Below are 23,842 nucleotides of genomic sequence, written 5' to 3'. Positions count from 1 at the left end.
TCATTTCATCCAGATATTTGTATGAGTTGACCAATTAAAACTGTGATTATTTGATAATGTAGTCATACAATACTGTCTTTTATTTGTTTTGTGATGAGCTCCAATTTACATTTCTGAAAACTTAAACTCAGTTGCCTATCTTTGGACCAATTTGAAATGTTATGATCTGACTCAAATTTGTGCAGATTTTTTTCAGGCAATAATTCATTATAGACAACTCTATCATCCAGGAAAAGTATGAGGCTCCTTATAATATCGTCTTCCAGAACATTAAGGTACAACATTAATGTAATGGTATAAATTACTATAACTGTATAAATAAGTTTATAAGTGTGTAAAATACATTGAACTATTTGTTACAACAAAACATTGTACTGGTATACTCAGCAAGATGTTAAATCAGCAGATAGCTACATTTTATGTTCAACATTTTGTGTACAGCATATATGTTGGAAAGGATTTATACCCAAATTAAATAAATCTTAAGAAATGGTAGGGTGTCTCTGGAAAAAAAATCCATAAAAACTCATACAGTCCAATTTGCTATTATGTCACTGTTACTGAAATATAATACAAAGTAACTAAATTCGATGAACATTCTCAGAGTGCAATATGCCTCAGAGTGAATGCACAGTAATGTCAACATTATTTTTCAAGGCTATGTTTGTGAAAATGGATGAAAGCAAACCACACATTTTGTTCTCAATCTGCGGAAGCATTATGCACTGTGAAACACTGTACTGCTGTTCTACATAAAAGCTGTCTCATTGCCAACATCTTTCCCCTGCTGGCTGTTCTACACTTCTCATCACTGATTCAACATGTTGTAAGATATTTTATGCTGTATGACACCACAGCCCAATCTGGTTAGGATAGCATAAAAATAATATATGAATTTCAGTATTGAAACTGGAACAGCAGAACAGCTCTCATCACACTGGATATCAAATCGAGGTTGGATTACAGCCATGGGTACATCATTTCATGCTACTCAACTGTATGTCATATGTCAGAGTTCATCAACTGTAGTGGCTGGCGACTGGTGGCTGGCGACTGGTGGCATAGCCATCTCTTGGCATCCAGTGAACAGACATTCTACACAGGTGACAGATTTGAAGAAAATGCTGGATACGGCAACAGTGGAACACTCTCTGTATTGAGGTAGCTCAGTACAGCTCAGGTGATGTGTAGTCTTGCATTATCTTGTTAAGGAGCCCTTGAGAATAGGGCACAGCGACAGGCCTTAACAAAACACAAATGCAATGGCTGCTGTCCAAATTACTGGCTATGTGAACCAGAGGTTGTGACATGTATCCAGTTGCACCCCATACCATCACATCACATGTGAATGACAGGTACAATCTGGCCAGGTCTGTTGGCATCAGAGCCTCCACACACAAGTACATCAATTGTGACGATGTTGCAGAACCGAGACTCATCTGATATGATGACTCAGTGCCATTCCTGTGTCTGGCATTGTTGTCAGTTGCACCGCTGTCAGTTCACCTCTCTCTAGAGCTGCATTAAGGGCTTGACAGTCTGTGCTGCTCCAGATGCCATCACATTGTCTGTGTGGATACTTGTCTCACTGTATACAAGCCCACTTCCTGACTAAATGTACACAACTTCACTGCAGGATCACTTACGCATGAGTGAACACTTGTCTGCCCTCTCAGGTGCTAGTTTGGTGGCACTACTGAGGCCCTGCAAGGCATTTAGCATGGCCGTCCTGAACCTACCAATTCTATGTTCGCACAAAATGAGATTCTGAGCAATGCAAGCAGCAATATAGTGAAACAATAAACCAGAGCCTCAGCAGACCATGAGCCTGCCACTGCCAAATCTGGAATGCTGATAAACATTTCTCCTTCTTCCATTATGCTTAACACGGACTTCGTGTAAAGAACCAACACTGAAATAGAATTTCTGAATGAGAAACCTGCTCCATAAGCTTTTTCTTGCGTACAGAATATGCATGGAAGTGCTGAAAAGTAATGCCTCTGAATTTTTTATTCTGTTCTCAATATCGGTCGAGGTATGACACGTCACGCATATTACTTGGTCAACTTTCCCACTTCACTGACTCGTGGCACACCCCCCTCCCGCAAACAGATGGAGTCGCAATAGGCAGCCCATTCTGACCAGAGATTGTGAATATGTTTACGGTGCACTTCGAGGAAGAGGCGCTGATGTCATCCAAATGGAAATCCATCTTCTTCTTCTTCTTCTTCTTCTTCTTCTTCTTCTTCTTCTGTTATGTGGATAACACACTTGTCATCTGGCCTCATGGAAGAGACAAACTCCTTGACTTCTTTGTACATCTGAACTCCACACGCCACAAAATCAAATTCACTATGGAGACCAAAGAAGAAGGAAGACTACCATTCCTGGACATCATAATCAAGAGAATAACGGACAGCACCCTGTGCCACAGCGTGTATCTGACTCTATAAAACACATAAACTCAGTTCTCCCTATGGCACTGTGAATAATTTCAATAACAAAAAGTGAGATGAATGTTGCAGCGTACATTTAATTTCGACTTTGGCTTTGCATTCAAGATCAGTCTTACCTGAGAGTGCAACATTACATCTTTGGTTAATTTAATTATATGTTCATTAGATTTTGGTTATAAGGCATGTTTTGCTGCCTAATGTTTCATCTCCAAATGCTGGAAACAATCCATGGAGGAAGAGGAGTATGTAAGACATTGGTGGACAAGGTTGGAAGAATCTGTGGATTTCAGTACTCTGTAGAAGAGCTCAATCATTTGAAAATAACTTTCAGACCTTGTGGCTATTCTAACAGATATACATAGGGCACTACATTCTAAAATATTTGCATCTTTCACTGAAAAACAAGCAACTAGAGGAAAAGTTCTCTTGCCATTTGTAAAAACAGTCGCAGATCGCGACCTCCGAGTGCTATGAAGAGAAGGTATTGACGCAGTGCTTAAACCAAACTGAAGACCACAACAGCAGCCATACTCAAGCAAATTGTTATGCAGTAGTTTCAGTGAATTTGACAATGATGTGGCTGCTTTCATGGTGGCCCAGTCATATTGTGGGGTAGGGAATGTCAGTGACAGGGCTGGAATTGTAGGTGACAGATGGATTTTTGGCAAAGCCTTGTATCAATACCTCCTTAATTATTGAGTTGAAAAACTGTAGAAAACATTCATACAGTAAAATCACACAAAAAAATTTCCTATTTCTGCAGGTATTGTGCCTTCTGTTTCTTTTTCATTACAAAAACATATTGATTCAAGTTTATAAAGTCACAACTATGTCACTGTGATTTGTGTAACACACATTCTGGAACATGTTCCAGGAATGTCATGAAACAGACAGCTTTAAATACTTACTCTAGCTCATCTTTCAAGACTTGCATGCCAACAAAAACACCATCTATCCAATCTGTTTTTATTTCACTTTCATGTAAAGATTTCTCCACAAAGGATATCATCTGCCATGATTTCTCCACAAAGGATATCATCTGCCATGTAGGCAGTGCAAGAGGAATTCCACACTCACATTTGGGTAATCAAGTGGATTCTGTGTCTTGTCAGAACCAAGCACAACCAACCCAATTTCATCTTTACCACTGGTAAATATCTGGAAACATATTAAATGGTAAAAATAAGTTTTGTTTATAACAAGTTGTATACCAATAAAAACATCACACACAGATACTCTTTATAAAATTATTTAATTGGATAGATAAAAAATCTACTCACCAAGCAGTGGCAGAACACACACATAAAAGACTGTTGTGATAGGCAAGCGTTTGGAGCCAGTGACTCCTTCTTCAGGCTGAAGGGTTGCAGGGGAAGCAAGAAGGGTGAAGGAAAAGGACTGGAGAGGTCTAAGAAAAGGGGTAGATTTTGGGAAAGTTACCCAGAACCGTGGGTCATGGGTGACTTACCGTACAGGATGATAAGGAAAGACTAATTGTTGGGGACTGCATTGGGCAAGATTCAGAAACCTGAGAGCTTAAAGGTGGAAGACAGGGTAATATGCAAGACAGATATTACTACTAAAACTGTACATGAGTTAATAAGAGTGAGAAGCTAAGTGTATTGTATGCAACAGCTGTGGGAGGGGGCAGTGAAAATAGATGGAAAAGACAATGAAAGATGTATAAAGCTAAAACGAAGTGAAGCAAAGAGTAATTACAGTGAAGAAATGCTGAGACAGGAGAAATTAACGTAAATTAAGGCGAGGTGGGTGGTGAGAACCAAGGACACGTTGTAGTGCTAGTTCCCACCTGCGGAGTTCTGAGAAACTGGTGTCTGGCGGAAGAATCCAGGTGGCATGTGTGGTGAAACAAGTGCCGAGGTCATGTATGCCATGTTGTAGAGCAAATAACAGAAAAGAAGACAAAAAAGCTCTACAAACTCTTTATCAAATCTCAGTCAAAACGGGACTACAAATCTCACATGAAAAAAACTTGTACATTGACACAATGTAAAGAGACAGACACCCACTGGTAACAAAGTATGGAAAGATATCACATGAAGGAAGTTTCCAGTGCCTGGAAGAGATTACACAGAAAATGGGACTGAACTCAACATCCAATGAAAAAAGAATCACAAAACTACATAAGGTATTCAGACTTATATCGAACAATTATAACAAAAGAAGTTTTTCCATCAATGCCAAATTAAGACACTGTAGTACAGTAGTTACCACAGGCCTTGTACACCTCAGAACAACAGCAATGAAGGGAAGAACAAAAATCAAAGAGATGGAAAAACAGAAGGAAAGATCTACAGGCCAGTTCAGAGAGAGGGGATCTGGATAAACATATTGACAAAAGAACTGTACAAATACAAACAGAGGATTAAAAACAACACCAGGTAAAGTAGGACAAGGTTCTAGAGACACATACAAATTATGCACAAAAACAGACTTACCAAGAATATTTTTTATATCGTTATGACTAATAAAGGGAAAACCAACTGGGTATAGGAAACCATGGAGGACCTCAAGAAACTAAACATCTCCACAGAAGACATCACAGACAGGAAAAAATACAGAGTAAAAAACTGGAAAACAGAAATTTCAGCAGATATTGAAAGAGAAGAAAATGGAGAAGAACGGTACAGAAGAGAGGAAGAAGAATCACAATGAATATATGAGAAGTTTTTGAAAGACAAACGAAAGAGACAGAAAAAAAGCCTTCAAAATTGATGGTGCTTTACTGCTCTCCTTAAGGGGGTATTAACTAACAATAATTCAATATAATAATAATAATAATAATAATAACAATAACAATAACAATAACAATAATGACACTGTCTCTGTCTCAAGAAACTGATCTTCGAAGATCAGCTGAAGTTATCTCCCATGTCTTACTCTGCCTCTGTCCATGTGAATAACAGTAAAATTTAGGCTTATTTGGGAAAACAGCATCAAAGAAATTGTTTATTACAAATGGAACAACAGTATTATAGATTGCACATGACAAAGATTTATTGTCACAAATTGATGTTATCACCACTCTTGATAAATCCTGTTAATACAGTACAATAAAAAATACTAACACCCGATAAATCTCTGTACACACGCCACATTACCACAATTGAAAACTACATGGAGTGGAAACAGAGGGAGATACTACAACGCAAAATTGTTTCCATCTTATGACCTTTTTGTTGTTGCTGTGGTAGTCTGAAGATTGGTTTGCTGCAGCTCTCAATACTAATCTATCCTGTGCAAGCCTCATCACCTCCACCTCCACATATCTATTACAACACCCACCCATTTAAACCTGCTAGTTGTCGTGAAGTCTTGATCTATTTCTACAGTTTTTATACCCCTTCCCTTCCAACACACACATACACACACACACACACACACACACACACACACACACACACACACACACACACACACACACACTAGCCACCAAGGAAGAGCCTACAGCTTTGATTCAAACCCCCCCCCCCAGTCATACCCTCATACCTCCTTAACTATGCTTTGTTCAATACTCCATCTTCCACAATCACAACAAATTCCTCCATCCTCCATGAGATGTATACATCCTAAACACCAATCCTGTAAAACTGTTGTCAACCTTTCTGCCACAGCTCTTAGCCCAGCAGAAGTCTTGGTACTTTCTAAAGGCCTCACCTTTAGCCCAAAACCTAAATTCAAGTGTGCTGGACTTGTAAAGGACCTTCTTTCCTTACCTAATCTCTGCAGTGGAAATTTCTTCAATGTGCATTAGGGAGGTATGAGGGTATGACTGGAAGGGGGGGGGGGGGGGGTGTTGAATCAAAGCTGTAGGCTCTTCCTTGGTGGCTAATGTGTGTGTGTTGGAAGGGAAGGGGTATAAAAACTGTAGAAATAGATCAAGACTATGCTCCAGACTGAACGCTGAAAGGCATAATCAGTCTTAAATGATGATGATGATGCATCCCACTAATAACAGCCAACAAAAACCTCACATAGAACCTTGCTTGAAACAGTTCCAGCCTCCCTCCCACCCTGAACCTCCCCTTCCAGCCAGTCATCTCTTGGTTATCTTTCAGGAATTCGTCACTTCTAACCCGGCCTTACTTTCCTTTCCTAAATCCTCCCTAATGAGACCAACATCACTCCTATGTAACACACAGCTACCCATATCCTGTAAATTAATCCGTGCCTTATCATCTTTCCCACAGATAAAAGCTTCATCACAGTGTTCATGAATCATAGTGACTATGTGGCTGAGAGTCTTCACCAACTTTCTAACACCTCTGCATACATACCTTACAATCATGATCACATCCTAGAATTCCAAGACTCCAGCAGCTCTCCAAGACCTTAAGTCCATCCCATAACCTGACTCCTGGATCAATCTCCCTCCTCACACCACTCCTTCCTTTTTACCTATTCGCCAAACTACACAAACCCAACTACACAGGTCTCTCCACTTGTCCAACTGTGGCTGGGTACAATCCTCCCACTGAACATCACATGCAAACCATTGTCTGTAACCTCCCATCCTACAGTGAAGACAATGCTCACTTCCTTCACCGCCTTTCTGCAGTTCCTGTTTTGCTACCACATGACTCCTTGCTGGTTACTATGGATGCAACATCCCCCATGCCCATGGCCTCACTTTCCAAACATCCTCCTGATACCAAACCCATCACCTCTTTCCTAATCCCCTTACCCAATCACATCCTGACCCACAATTATTTCACTTTTGAAGACCAAGTCACAGGGTGAAATGCCTAAAGCTCGCACCACAAGTATGAAGTGCTATTGATTTGCGGCTTTGACAGAATGGATTGGTAGTCAGGGACTCATTATTGTTACCCAATCATCAGATTGTAAAAATCCTTTCTTGTGCAGATGTACACTTTTTAAATGAAACTGTGCTTACTGACATTAACAAACTAAAAATATGGTACATCAGAATGTCAGTGGGGTTTGTTGCAGGATTCTAGTACAAGTTGTCAATGAGATACAGTATTTTTAAAAGTTTCCACACCAATACTAGTTTGTGCCACTCAATCTGGGTAGTTACTAGGTATGATGTTGTTTGCTTACAGTGTGTTTGTGTGTGTGGGTAGTTGCTAGGTATGATGTTGTTTGCTTACAGTGTGTTTGTGTGTGTGGGTAGTTGCTAGGTATGATGTTGTTTCCTTGCAGTGTGATTGTGTGTGTGTTCCTCGAGTTCATTGTGACTTGCAAGTCAGTAAGTGTGTGACAGTCCAATCAGAAGGTCGTGAGTGGACGATGGGATTTACCAACGCAGAAAAAGGTGACATGCTCATGGTGTATGGAGAGTGTACGAAGAATGCAGTTCATTCTTGTACAGTATATGCGGCAATAAATACCAATAAATGTCAAGCATCTCGGCAATCATTTTATCAACCTCTTCAACCAGTTATATGGAAGTCATAGCCTAAATCTTAGCAACATAACAGATGAAACAAGTAGTTGATCCACATGTTACCTCTTGCACAATCGCATGTGGAAATGGCATTAATCGGGCAAGTGTCCTATGCATTCTCCATTGACATAGGTTTATCCCTTTCTATAAAGAGCTGCATGGAATTGATCAAGAGAATTGTGTTAACTTCCATACATGGGCATTAAGACAGGATACTCCAGATGTATCATGTATCTTGTTTAGTGGTGAAGGAAATTTTAACAATCGTGGCCTGGTAAAGTGCTGAAATAAGCACAATTGGTCTGTTAACAATTCTCTTTGGCTGTGGCAGGTGGAATGTCAGCATCCTTGGAGTGTAAACGTGTGGTGTGGGGCAGTGAACCATCAGCTCATAGGCCCATTTTTCTTAGAAAGAACACTGAATGTGCACAAGTATCACAGCCTCCTAACAAATCATCTTCCACGGATGCTAGAAGAGATTCCTCTGCAGACTAGGAGCAACTTGTGGTACCAATACGATGGCTGTACAACCCACAGTGCACTGAGTACAACATGGCTTCACAAACTGTTTACAAATCATTAGATTGGATGCAGAGGACCTGTATCTCGGTTGACCCATTCGCCAAATTTCATGCCTGCAGACTTTTTTTCTATGGGGAAAGCTGAAATACTGTCTACAAGGGCATACCAACTACATCTGATGATATGCAATGATGTATTACTGCAGCCTGTCGGATTGTCCCTGCTGAAATACTGGTATGTGTGCAGCAGTCTTTCCATACCAGAATGGGAGCATATACTGTTGCTGCCAGTGGTCATTTTGAACACAGCCTGTGATGGTCAATTGTCTCATTACTGGTCACAATCCACATAACTAGTGTAGTCTGATTCAGAGCAATTGAGACATTTTCATGATCTGGACTCATGGTATAGACTTTGGTGTGTGCTACCTCAGCTAATGTACAAGTGTTGGCGTGGGAACTTTTCAAAATATGATATCTCGTGAATGGCTCACACTAGACTCCTGCAACAAACACCCCTGATAGACTAATTTACCCTACTTTTAGTTAATACCAATAGGCATAGCTTCATTTAAAAAAGTGTATGTTTGCACAAAAAATGCACTTTCTAATATCACTACAATCTGTTGGTTGGTTACTAGCATAAGCCCCCAACTACCAATCTATCGTGTGAAAACCACACATCAATAGCACTTTCCATTTCTGCAATGTTTGTGGTGCAGGTTTTAAGCGATTATCCCTGTACAAACAAATCTGTAGTACTGCAATGGGTACTTGCATGGTGCCATCCTATACCAACTTTTTTATCGGCCATCAGAAGTCCTTCCTATCCAGTCAACACCTAAAACCCCTTGTCTGATTCAGAGCAATTGAGACATTTTCATGATCTGGACTCATGGTATAGACTGCTTCCTCCATAACCTAAAAACCTACTCCCAAATCATCTTAACCCGATTATTCTCAACTCAATGCGCCATATCACTAGACGTCGATATCCATAAACACATGTCAAGTGGACCAACCACCAACAGTACCTCCCTCCACTTTGACAGCTGTCACCCATTCCATGTCAAAAAGTCCCTTCCATACAGCCTTGTCGCACGTGGACTCACTATCCCCAGTGGAAAGCAGGAGTTGTCTAAATATGGCAATAGCACTATCAGAGCCACAGTATCCTATCCGTCTCATTCATAAATAGATCTCCCGTGCCATCTCCTCATCTCACACCTGTAACCCTGTTAACCAGACAATGGTCAGCATTCATCTAATCACCCAGGCCTTGAAAAGCTCAACCACATTCTTCACTGGGGCTTTGACTATCTCAGATGGGATATACTGTACTCAAGATACTACCCACTTCCTGCAAAGTAGTGTTCCACTGCCTGCACAATCTAGAGAACATCCTTGTCCGCCCCTAATCCTGTGAGTGACCCACGTGCAAGAGCTGTCCCACAAATCCACCCACCACCTCCTACAGCAGTCCAGTTGCAGGCATCTCCCACCATATAAAAGGCACGATCATGTGCAAAAGCAACCTGTTAAAAATCAGCTATGCTGCAATTACCATACAATTTTCCATGTAGGGATGACAAGTAACCAACTGTTCACTCACAGTAATGTCTAGCACCAAACTGTGGCAAACCACAGACTTGACATTCCAGTTGCCAAGAGGCTGTACACCACTTCAACAACTGCTTCACTAGACATACCATTTGGATATTCCCTTCCAGTGCAAGTTTCTCTGAACTACACAGGTGGAAATTGTCTCTCCAGCACATCTAGTGCCATCCACCTGACCTAAACCTCTGCTAATTTGTTTCCCACTGTATCACTTTACCTTTTCTCTTCTGTACACACCAATCTTTTCCCATTCAGATCATGTACTGTCTTCTCCAATCACTCTGCCCCCCCCCCCTGCAGCTAGTGTGGGTGTGTACATTTGGGTGTTTGTGCGGTTTCCAAACTAAACCATGTGCATTTTAGATATGTTAGATCCATATACTTTAGCTGAAACTAATTCTCTGAGGTACTGAGACTACTGCTTCCTGGCTCGGGGTTTCTATTTTCAGCTAACACAGAAGTATTGTCTACAAACAAAAGTGTATGGGACAGGATATTTACCAGTGAATCATTCACACTGGACACCAAAAAGACTGTTGTGTGGCATGTAGACAACCCCCGAGATGGTGCACCAAGGCAGTGTGACTGCAGGAGCAGCCAGCAAAAACTCTACACAAAAGATGGTCCAGCACTTCTCAGAGATTACAGTCAAAAATTATCAGGCAAGGTGTCCATATTATGCAAATTAACGTAGGATTAACAAGTGACAAATGCAGTTACCAAAGCAAATTAGATGATGAGCATGCCATCAGTATTATAGCTCTATAGGAAATGCATTTAGGTGATAATTCAGCAGCTACATGCAAGATTATGCAATATAAAGCAATATCAATACTCCTCTCAATTGTTAGGTGCATCCACAATAAATGAAAAAAGAAACAGCTCTTGGATTATGCTGGCTTAAGCTGTCAGAAAATTAGTGATGTAGAAGTAATTAGGATAAAACTCAAAGGCCTGGTTATTACATCAGTCCACAAATCACCTAACGGAAAGTGTCTGACACTAGTCTTACACACAGCAACTAGACAGCACGTATATGTTTAAGATTTTAATTCCAAAACACAACCCGGAGATACATAAATAGAGACAAAAATAGAGAACCATTGTTCGAATGGATCAACACACAAGAAATTATCTAAGTTTGATGCCAAGGAATTTAAAACGTTTTGGGCAGGCAGATGGAAACTGATACAAAACCTGACCCATCCATCTTTTCCACTGATGAGAACAAATTACCACTGAATCACTCAATAGTAGTACTGAAACATTTTTCAAGGAGTGTACATTGGCTCACAAAAGTTATCATTGGTGCTGAAATATCAGTTACAAAATACATTGATAAACCCACATGGAAATTTGAAAAAACTAACTCGATACAATACACCCAGGAAGTGGAGAGCAACCCGCACTGGACACCTCAAAAGGCAGAACATTGGGAATTATTGTAGATGTAGCTAAATGGAATATCTGAAGGGAAGTAACAAAATAATGTGTATTAGGATGGGACAAACCTGCCCAAGTCCTCTACAAAGGATACCAAGGGTCTAAATAATGTTTTGATAACATTTTGTATTTAAAAATATTTGTGTGTATAAATTGTTCATGTTGATGTAAATTTGACAATTTAAGAAATGGTCATGCTTAGGAACAATGTAAGAAATAGGTGTTATGTAAAAGCCAGTATGCTTTTGTTTGAAACGAAAATGGTTGTGGGGAGTGGAAAAGGTGCGAAAGGCGAATTGGCATGCTACCTTGAGCAAGTGCGGGAAGTAAGTCACACAGTTTGTAGGCAGCAGTGATTGATGTAACTCCTTTGTGGAGCAGAAGCTTTGCCTGCAAATTTCCATAAAAATGCCTCGGTTGAAGACTGCAAACAGCTTACAGCATAGCTGTGAGTTGTTGAGCTACTGTATGTAAAACTGAATGAAGCCAAGAAGAGAAATTGAGCCCATACAGCAAGAAACTTGCAGGCCGTAGTGTGGGTAGTGTAGCCGTCATAGCTGTCCGCCACACCCAAGCCTACAGCCACCAGATAAGATTTTTTTCTATTTTTACCTTTGTACAGCATGAACCATTACTTTAAACTGTGTTTTAATAATCATTCTTGAACTTTACGGAAACTGGCTCACCCTGTTATTTCATCCTAATCATACATCTGTATAGGGTTCCTTCCTGGTGTTTGATTAATCCGAGTGTCCTGTTTTACAGACTTTTGAAGTGCCAAGTTAATATAAAGAGGCACCATTTAAATTGCTTTAGTGTAAATATTAAAAATTTTTTCTTAACTATTGCAAAGTGTTATAGTTTGCTTACATAAAATTCAATCAGAGTGAAGCCAAGTTACTAGAACCTGTTAGATGGCTATACAGAATTAGTTCAAAGAATAATAGCTTTTGAAAGTAAATTCCACCAAGAAAGAGGTTTTCTTTAAGTGAAATGTTCAGTTAAAAAGTGTGTGCTTTAGTGTCTAAGTATTTAAGTTTCTTGATTATGGAAAGTGCTTTTCTAAAGGTTGTCCCCCCCACCCCGGCTAATTTTTTTTACCTTCCTTGAAGTTATCTACTGGGCTTTTTCTTTTTTAAAAACATAATGTATAAAGATGTAGCCCAAAATTGTTTAAGTGGTGTAATTTATTTGAAGAGCCAAACTAAACAGTAGCAAGAAAGTAGGCAAAATTCAAATTTCTGCTTCTCCAGTACTTCACTATTTCATTGCCAGGATAGGTTGGTGACCATTAAGTACATGTTTTAAACCACTAAATGAACTTGGAAATGAGTTGTCCTAGCTTCAGTATATATTCAGTATATATTCATACTGTGTTTCTATCTAGCCTCTGGGTAAGATCTTAGGAAAAGGAGTGAATAGTCCAATTTACTTATCCATTAGACGCAACACACGGTAAATCCTGTAAGAAGGATAACTCTATTGATTATCTTTTCCTATAAACAGGACTATCCTTCCATAGTGTATTTTATTTGGAAACTAAACTAAATTTTAGTAAGAGGGTTATATGTGTCAACATAGAGACAGGGTTTCTGTTATTTACGTAAAAGCATACTAATATCAAAATGGTAGTGTTATAAGGTCCTATTAATGTGTGGTCATGACATTTGTTAAATGTCTCACCACATTCCTATTGAAACTATTTACTCTTCTTGTAAATAACACCTGTGACAATTTTATACAAATGTCCACTAAGACTTTGCTCGTCAATCAGTACTGTTAAGAAATACTGACTAGCTTTCTTTTCAAGAATCTCAAGTTTAAGTTATACATATTGTTATCCTCCAACAAGAATCATTGGCTGATTCTTCATCTTTGACAGCTTCCTCATGCCTGCAATGCAAAACATTATCTTTTGTATTAACATATGAAATCCAAGTTTTTAAATTTAATAAATGCTTATACAAACATAAATGATTAATGGAAAATCTCATATAAGATGTGAAACAAATACTAACAAAGAGATAGAGGGGCTGGCCAGTACTTACATCAACTCAGTACAGCCGATAGATACACATAAAACAGAACTGAAAATTTACATTCCTAGCTTTCGGAACTTTGTTCCTTCATCAGGGAGGAGAGAGGGGAAAAAAGGGAAGAAGGGAAAGTGGATTCAGTTACTCACAACCCAGGTTATGAAGCAACAGGGAAAGGGCGAAAGAACAGACTCGCGAAATAACAGACCAATTCCCGTAACATCAGTTTGCTGCAGAATTCATGAACGTATTCTGGGTTTGAATCTAATCAGTTTCATAGAGACCAATAAGTTTATGTCCACAAATCAGTACAAAGCATCGCTCATGGGCAACTCAGCATGCCCTTTTGTCATACGACGTCTGTTCAAAAAATTCCAGAACTTAGTCCACAAAATTTTCTATGCTTATCTTTTAGTTACTATGGATTGTCTCCTTCGAAATACTCTCCTCCACAATTGATACACTGTTCCCAATATCATTTCCACTTCCAGGAGCAGTCTTGACACACCTCTTGCTGGGTTGCATAAACTGCCGTCTGCGAATTTTCTTTTATCTCATCTACCATTGCAAAACTTCATCCTTTTCAACTTTGGAAATAAAAAGAAGTCTGCAGGGTCATACTATTCCCGCAAGGAACATCTCATTCTCATTTGTGAGATCCAAAAAGTTTTTTTGGTCTTGACTCATGAGCCGTGGAATGAACTTGGCGGCAACACAATGCATTCCAAGATGCTGTGTCATTTCATAACATGACCCAATTGAAATGTTACATTCTTCTACAATCTCTCGGACAGTGAATCTTCGACTGGCACACACAATTTCGTTGACGTTCCTGACACAAGCGTCATCAGGGGACATCTAAGAGCGTCCTGAACAAGGATCATTTTTGACTTTTGTAAAGCCATTTTAAAAACGTGTGAATAATACGTAACACCAAGTATGGCTTAAGCACTCATCGCTATAGGCTCCCTGCATCATTTGGTGTGTCTCTGTAAAGGTTTTCTTGAGTTTCACGCAAAATTTAACGCAATTGCATTGCTCCTCTAACTTCGCCATCACAAAATTCACAAACCCAGATTCCATATTTCTTGATTTCCGAGAAGCATTTGACATAGTGCCTCACTGCAGACTCTTAAGAAAGGTACAAGCACATGGAATAGGTTCCCAGACATGTGAGTGGCTCAAAGACTTCTGAAGTAATAGAACCCACTACATTATCCTGACGGTGAGTGTCCATCAGTGACTAGGGTATCATTAGGATCGTTCCAGGGATGTGTGATAGGAGCGCTATTACTCATATTTTCTATGTGCTTAACTGATCTGATGGACAAAGTGGACAGTAATCTGAGGTTGTTTGCTGATGATGTTGTTGTGTATGGAAGGTGTCATCGTTGAGTGATTTAGGAGGATAAAAGATGACTTGGACAAAGTTCCCAGTTGGTGCGATAAATGACAGCTAACCCTAAATGTAGAAAAATATAAGTTACTGCAGATGAGTTGGAAAAACAAATCCATAATGCCAGAATCCAGCATTAGTAGTGTCATGAATGAAGAAGTCACATTGTTTCAATATCTGGACATAACGTTGCAATGTGATATGAAATGGAACAAACTTGTGAGGGTCATGGTAGGGAAGGCGAATAATCATCTTTCGTTTGTTGGGTGGATTTTACTGCAGTGTGGCTCAGCTGTGATGGACATCACATATAGGATGCTAGTGTGATCTCTTCTTGAGTACAGTTTGAGTGTCTGGGATCCGCAAGGGGTCGAATTAAAGCAGACATTGAGGTAATTCAGAGGCAGGATACTAGATTTGTTAACAGTAGGTTGAAACAACAACATACAAGTATTATGGAGATGTTTCTGGAACTCAAATGGGAATCCCTGGAGGGATTTTGAGGAACACTGTGCTGACTGCAGAACAATTCTGCTTGCACCAACATACATTATGCATAAGGACCACGAAGATAAGAGACAACAAATTAGGACTCATAGAGAGGCATATAGACATTCACTTTTTCCTCACTCGATTGGCAGATGGAATGGGAAAGGAACTGACTACAGTCGAATTAAAATTACTTGATAGTTGGCACTTCAAACGCCACTAAGAGTAGTCAGCGTCACACTTGACCTGTCTGCTGTTGCCAAACTCCACCAAAATTGGCCAGTCACTTCCAATTCCTGGTTCAGCATTCTTTCTTGATGTATTTGTATCCCAAATTATGAGTACGACACTTTTATTATGTATTTCATGACACGCGATAACTACACCAAAAACAACACACATTAACAATGCTAATGAAAGACACACATTTCATTCATAGCACTAACCAAACACTACCGAATAACTCAGCACAAGGTGTAATTCAGTATCATACATATAGTTGTCATATTCACAGAGATCATCTTACATTAGATAAGCTTTTCACTACACTGCGTGAAACTGAAATTTTTAAGGTTGCAATTCATAGTTGCAACTGGGTCACTACATTCACATATATAAATACTTCATGCAGTGCTGTGGCATAGCACAATGGTTGGCAGATTAATCTAATGTGTAGCATGTCATAGGTTTGAATCTCATCAATGTAGCAAAATTTTTATTTCTAAATCTAACCAAAAGAGTGTGATTATTATTTTCATTCAATTAATTGGTTTTAATGTATTATTTTTATTTTTAATACTTTGCTGCATCATTTTTCATCATTATTTTGACTGTTCTATTTGGTCTTATTTTCCTTCCTGTCATTATTTCTTCATTTAGAATCGGCCTCAGTCATCTATAATCCACGAACAAGTGCCCACACGGGCTGTTCACTGGTTTCTAACATGTCAGCATGTGCAGCTAGTGTAAGGATAGTTACAGGTAACAAATGACATGGAGAAATTTCAATTTGCTTTCAGCCCTGAAATTGAGTTTTTGTTGTCTTGAGTTTACCCTTAAGGGTTAGCTTTAATCGCCATGAACAAAGCGATCATGATATTAGTACTGCTGCAGACTGTTGACCACAATTTTCTCGGCTGGGTTAGGACACAAGTTTACAGTCAGGGATACAAAACGGGTCGTCTGCCCCAGTTCAGTCACTGGTCACTTTAAATCAATAGTCGACAGAGTATCCAACATTTCTGACATACCTTGCACCAGCCACTAGAAAAATTGCTCTGTGTTAAACATTTAACATAGTTTGTGAAGTGAGCCGCTTGTTTGTTGTCACCTGTAAGCAAACGGTAGCTGGTAGCCAATGTGGCAACATTGTTGCAGCAAGTGATTGATGTCAACTATCAAGTAATTTTATTCAGACTATTGTAGTAGACAGGGTACCTTCTGCCATGCACCATATGGTGGCTAGTGGAGTATGTATGTAGATGTGGAAGGAGTCTTTCCTTCTCATCCCATCTGGAAAGTCTCCCCTGATCTGCAGTTCTGGGTAACTTTCTCAAAATCTACCCTTTTTCCTAGACCTATCCTTCACCTCTCTTCCTTCCACTTCAACCCTTCTGCCTGAAGAATGAGCTACTGGCTCTGAAAGCTCGCCTAATTATAATCTTCTTTTATGTGTGTGTTCTGCCACCACTTAGCGAGTATATTGTTTATCTATCCAATTCAATTATCATGTAATCAAAAGCTGCATTTAACACACCAAGTCTCTTTTACCAATCATTTTTAATATGTCCTACAGAATGTACTGTCTATCCTGTCCTTTTTGAGATTACTGTTTTGTTGTACTTTTCTACAGGCATCATCTTACTTATTAGGAGTCAGTTCCTTCATGTTGTTGTTGTTGTGGTCTTCAGTCCTGAGACTGGTTTGATGCAGCTCTCCATGCTACTCTATCCTGTGCAAGCTTCTTCATCTCCCAGTACCTACTGCAACCTACATACTTCTGAATCTGCTTAGTGTATTCATCTCTTGGTCTCCCTCTACGATTTTTACCCTCCACGTTGCCCTCCAATGCTAAATTTGTGATCCCTTGATGCCTCAAAACATGTCCTACCAACCGATCTCTTCTTCTAGTCAAGTTGTAGAGCTGCATGTACTCGGGAAAAATTACGGCTGTAGTTTCCCCTTGCTTTCAGCCGTTCGCAGTACCAGCACAGCAAGGCCATTTTGGTTAATGTTACTAGGCCAGATCAGTCAATCATCCAGGCTGTTGCCCCTGCAACTACTGAAAAGGCTGCTGCCCCTCTTCAGGAAAAACGTGTTTGTCTGGCCTCTCAACAGATACCCCTCCGTTGTCGTTGCACCTACGGTACGGCCATCTGTATCGCTGAGGCACACAAGCCTCCCCACCAACGGCAAGGTCCATGGTTCATGGGGGGAGTTCCTTCATAGTCAACAGTTAAGGAATGGGTGGCTGAATTCATATGTGGCATATGTCTCTGTAAGATGACTCATGAACAACTTCCTAGAATTACAATCAAATATGAAAATGCTGAGAAAGAACACAGTGTGATATTGCAAGATCAGTAATTAAAAACATGTGCAAAACAGTTGATGCTGTGGCCGTACCAGAAAGTGAGTGGCATGTCTATTGAAGCCTGACTACAACCAAATGTGAAAAACAATTTGGGACAATCTGACACACAACTGATTCTATGCACCAATCTGTTCCCTTGGATGAGAGACGACCGAAATGAAACAGCAGTTGCACAAAAATAGCCAAGGTGACTTCATCGGAGAGAAAGAGTGCTCATTGTTTTCTAGGATGCAAAAGGGATTTGTATTTTAGATTAGCTTGCAAGACTGAAACAATACCTCACAAATACTATGCAAGTATTCTGACTCAACTGGATGAAAAAATATGGAGCCAAGACCCAGGGGGAAAAAAAAAGTTTATCGTCAGTGAAATGCATATGGTCACAAAGGCACTTTCACAATAGGAAAACTGGGAGTTTCAAGTGTGAAGTCTTCAAATATCTATTCCATTCTCCAATTTTTTCACATTCTGACTTTAGCTTCTTCTTCTTTCCTTTTTGTATGAATGATTCACTTAAGACTACATGCGTCACACCTCAAAACCGTTTTGTGAGTCAACAACTGGATATGTTTTCACTGCTCTGTCTCTTGTAACTCCGTTGGACATGGAGGTAGCAAATGAGGATGTAGGATGTCCATGACATACTGCTGTGCTGTCAGAGTGACCTGAAGTCATATCCGATGCTGCCCCACACGCCCTCTCCCTATGTCGTTGTCATACTCACTGACAACTGTCATCGTGGGTCTTGCAGAATGTGACTCACTGCTGATCACATGACAGGTGCAGGTGTGAAAGGGTTACAATGTGCTCGGCGTACATTACAGCAAATCTCCCATGGGCTCGTCAGACACAGTCAACCGGAAGCTTGCTGACAAGCACGCCGCCCTTACGTTCCCAAGCAGTCCAACATGGGGCCACTACCACATCTGAATGTCTGACAAATCTGAATATTGCATAATTCAATCAGCCTGGCAAATGAAGACACACAATTAGGCCCCTTCAAATTTTGTTACGTGCTGATAATGCTGACTCACGGAAGTACAGGGCATCTGTGCCCTTCACAGGGATCACTCAACATCTTACACTCTTCACATCTCTTATAGCTCCTACCATTCATGGTAACAATCCGAGACACAAACAAAGCTAATGCAATCTGGTGGCCTTTGTATCCATTTCAGAGAGTTGCAACTCTCATAATTTACCACTGGTATGCACACTCGTGAAACTATGTTGCTTCAGGGAGCTTCCCTTTTTTTTCTTCAAGCTGTTTAGTTCTTTGAATCCATTTTTCTTGTAGCTCAGAATAATTATTTTATTGTGTAGCAAACTTACAGACTAGCATTCTGCTCTGAGCTGTCGGAGTTGGTGGTCATGTGTGTGTGAGGTGTGCTTGCTTGTGTGAATGAATGGTGTGTATTTCTATTTCTTTTTCTGATGAAGGTTGTGGCCAAAAGCTTATGTGTAAGTGTCTTAACTGTGCCTGTCTGCATTTTAACGTGCCATCTTTATGGTAATTAGCTTCTTCTTCTTTTCCTACACTGCTGATATTCCAACCTGGAGTTTCCATTGTTTGAACTTACGGTCTACTGTATTATGTTGCAGTGCACTTCTACAAGTGTAATACACAAATGTTGCCTTAGGAAAGAGTCACAATAACATCCATGTCTACCGTTTGCTATTTTTTATGAAATAGCATCTCACACTCGAAATTTAACTTAGCCAATGAAATAAGTTTGAAGATTTATTGTGTGTAAAAGACACGAGGGCCCACTGTGTGGGAAATGTGTGAAGTTCTGTGCAGAGACGGAGTTATCCACAGACGCGGTAAGTCTGGGGAGCTATACGGGTGTTAAAACATTGCCACCTGCTGGGATGAGGGGCCACTTACTCTGTGGTGGCGCTGTGCCAGCAACGAGCTCAACCCATTGATTAGCACCACAGATGACAATGAGCAACCAGCTGCTTCTCTGTGCAGAGATATAAAATTTATCGATTTTGGACGTCGGGTGACAATCTGTCACATGGAGAACAATGTTTACTCTGCCAATTTTAACACTAATCTAGTGTTCTGCAACATATTAATGTGAAATGTTGTCTATGATGTTGAAGAGTGTAAGTTAAACTGATATCTGAGAATTTGTTGTTTTTGTGGCATTATCTGGAAAATGGCCTCTCTTGTAGCTCCAAGCATAAATGTCAAGTGAAGAAGAATAATTAGCACAGCACACTGGAACCAAGTAGGGATCCGGTTTACTGCTCGGCCACTAAATTAGCATATCGTGAGTACACCTGAAGAGACGCTGTACACACTTGCATATACTACATACACAAGTACAAGCATCGATCAAGCTACTGTGAAACTGCACTCTGTGTGACTCATCACTACATCAGAATACTGTAAATGTGGTGATTCCAATTCCTTAAGGTCTCTTCCTGTTTGTTTTCATCAGTTGGATCTTATTTTTCAAGTATGTGGGAATCCAATGAGCTGCCTGTTTGGATACATTCTTTCTGTACGTCCCACAAGTTGGATTCTTTGGAGACACATTGTAATAAGAGTTTTTAGGAATTTGCCTGGAGATTTCACACTGGGTTCTGTGTATGTATTCCATCTTTTATTCTTGGACCTAAGATTTTTACTACAATTTTACATTCTTCTAATTCAGTTTGCTGTTTTCATGTCTTGTGTTGGACAAAGACTCTCTCTCATGCATAAAGAAATTCTAATTTGATCACTGTTGTACAATGTTAGATTTTAGAGTTCCAGGAAAAATACTTTTAGTTAACTGAGAGACAGTTTGTATTTTCTGAAGTCTGGATTCTATGGCCTTCTTTTCATTATGATGTTCAGTGGTCTTTTTCACCTAACTATTTAAACTCTTTAACACCGAATACTATGTCATTGCCTATATAAGTTCACCCAGTGCCATTTTGGTATCAGCCAAGAATTTTTTCTCCATGTGAAATTAGTAGTCTAATTTTCCTAGCTTGCTCCCTTAATATTTCAAATTGCTTTAGCACATCAGTGATGTTTTTGTCAATTAGTATTATGTCATCGGTACAGGTTACACAATATAATTCTATCATTAAGTTTACGTTCTAGTCAGTATAATAGTGCACCTGCTCTTCTCCATTATCTTACAATTTTCTTAGGGCCATAGTTGAGTAGCAATGTGATATGCCATCCCATTTTCATATTCTTATGTCTGTCTTAAATTACACTGCTTGAAAAAAAGTGAGACACTCAGAAGGTGGGGAGAAAACAAATTGAAACATAGCGAATTTAGAGCGTATGTGATGTTATTTCAGTCATAACAAAACAGAGTCAAATTTACACAGAACTTATCAGTTTGAGCCCACTTATCAATACAGCAATGCACCCTGTCTGGTCTGGACAGTGCGGGAGGATGTCGTAAAGCTGCTGCATACCCTCCTGAGAAAGGTGATCCACAACTGTTGTAACTGGACATTGCAATCGTGGATACAGGCAGTGGGATGGAGTTGACGTCCATGTTGGTTCCATAATGTTCTATCAGGGACAGATATGGGGATTTTGCTGGCCACAGGAGTATATCAATATCACGCAGACAATTTAAAGAGACACATACTACATGTGGACAAGCACTGGCCTGTTGAAAAATAGCACCACAATACTATTACACACTGCTGTACCATCAGAGTTCCCTCGGCCATTACAAGCCGTGACCTGAAGTCATACCCAATGGCTCCCCACACCATGGGACTGCTTTGTGACCCCCCCCCCCCCCAAATGTGGAAGAATGGGACCTCTCCCCATCTCCCCGGGTCACTGTCAAACTTCTCCACGATAGTCATTTGGAGCAGTGCAGGACTGGGACTCAGTAGTGAACATAATGTGACGCCATTCATTAGCAGTCCGTACTTCTCGATCATGGCACCACTTCACATGCAGTCATTTGCTTGGGTTTTAATGGCAGCCTATGCGCAGGATGGCAATTCCATAGTCTGGCTGCTCCTAGCTGTATGACACAGCACGTTGCAAGGAGTCTATTACAGTGAACTCCTGTTTATCCGAAATGATCGGGACGGTGGCCGGTTCCAATAACGAAAATTTCAGATAAATCAAAGTCCCCCTTTTTTCACATGTGAACACTCCAAATTGCATCAATATTTCGAAATACAATCGTAAAACGTGCGTAGGGTATGTAAAACGTTACTGATACGGTTGCAAATAACCCTGCACTTTTTTACTGAAAAAATTGTGTTGACATGTTAAAAAGGCACCAAACTATGATTGAAAACTCAAAGTTTTTAAATGCTGTATAACAAAGTTCATTTATTTTGCATTCTTACAGAAAAAATCTCCCTTATTTGGCAGTAGGAAAAACAGGAGTTTTAATTTTATTACCTACTCTTTTGAATAAAAAATAAACTACTGAACAAAATTATGAAACAAATCTAGAGATTACTCAAAGGAACGAAAAGTCTGTCTAGAGGAACTTTCAAGAAAAGTAAAAAAAAAAAAAACTTTTTAAGTTATGGACATAGAAGTTCCAGGATGCTTCATTAGAGTTTATTTTTTGGTAACGAAGTCACAAATGTCTTTTTTTTTTTTTGTTTTTTTGCTTGAGAAACTATTTCTGCAACAATACATCTCCAACGTTGAAATCAAACTATTTCAGGATAAATCGTCTCCTCCTATTGGCTGATGTACTCCAGGGCAGTTTGGATCACTTCGTAACAGAATGTGTGAGGAATATTTTTCTCTGATTCACCATCAGAAACATAGTCTTCTGACACTTTATGATCGGTCACAATTTGGACGATTTCATCCTCAAGCACATGAAAAAATGCCATTTTCCATCCACTCTTCAATGTCTTCGAAGTGTGTGTCTTTACAACCAGCTTCTCCAGTAAATTCACCAAAATTATGTCAGCTTGAGTTTCGGTGTTGCCTCCTCCTTCCCACCACTTAGGTTGCCTTACGATCTAAGAGTTTTTCCAAGACCTAACAAGAGGAAGTGGAGGAATTAGACTCCAAGCTTCAGCAATCAATGAATGGCACTTAAAACATCGATTTTTTAAGAACTTCCACAAAATCATCTGCAGCATCAATCACACCTACTAAGTATTCCAGCATCTTGCATCTGTAATGTTTTTCCATCGCCTCAAGAATACCTTGGTCCATCGGTTGACATAGAGATGTGACATTTTGTGGGAGAAATACAACTTTGATATCCCCATCTTGCAGATCACCTGGGTGATAAGGAGCATTGTCCACAAGAAGTAGCGCTTTTCAAGGAAGTCCATTTCCTGCCATGTAATTTACTACAGCTGGAACAAACTCTGCCTGGAACCACTCTCTGATGATGGCACTGTTCATACGTGCCTTAAGACTGATTTGTGTACCTCAGTGGCAAAGCTAGTTGGTTGGTGTCTAAATGCTCTTGGTGTTTTGGATTTGCCAATTAAAGTAAGACACAGTTTATGATTGCCAGTGGCATTACTGCAAGCAAGGACAGTAAATCTTTCTTTGATATTTTTGTATCCAGAAGCCATTTCTTCTTCTTTAGAGGCAAGGGTTTTCGTTGGCAGCATTTTGTAATTCAACCCAGTTTCATCACATTTGTAAAGTTGATTGCCAGTATAACATCCTTTGTCAATGATTGCGTGCAGTTTCTTCTTAAAATCAGCATAGCAGCTTCATCCCCAGATAATGATTTGGCACTGATGGCAATTTCATGAATGCCATGCCGCTTCTTGAAACGATCCTGCCGGCCATTATTTCCGAGGAATTCTTGCTTCTTTCCTTCAATCAGCTCATCAGCTCATTTTGACAAAGTAGAAGACCTGAAACTGACACACCTTTGGCTCTTAT

At 39.9% G+C, this 23,842-nt stretch overlaps 2 pseudogenes; both read right to left on the bottom strand.

Annotated features, from left to right (window-relative positions):
* Nucleotides 1-13,304, bottom strand: part of LOC124776186 — a 70,785-nt pseudogene extending 57,481 nt beyond the window's left edge.
* Nucleotides 13,305-13,308: 4 nt separating this feature from the next.
* LOC124776185 overlaps nt 13,309-23,842 on the bottom strand; it is a 38,383-nt pseudogene continuing 27,849 nt past the window's right edge.

Source organism: Schistocerca piceifrons, chromosome 2 (assembly GCF_021461385.2).
Source record: "Schistocerca piceifrons isolate TAMUIC-IGC-003096 chromosome 2, iqSchPice1.1, whole genome shotgun sequence".
Classification (NCBI taxonomy): Eukaryota; Metazoa; Arthropoda; class Insecta; order Orthoptera; family Acrididae; genus Schistocerca; species Schistocerca piceifrons.
This window is presented reverse-complemented; position numbering and strand designations above follow the sequence as displayed.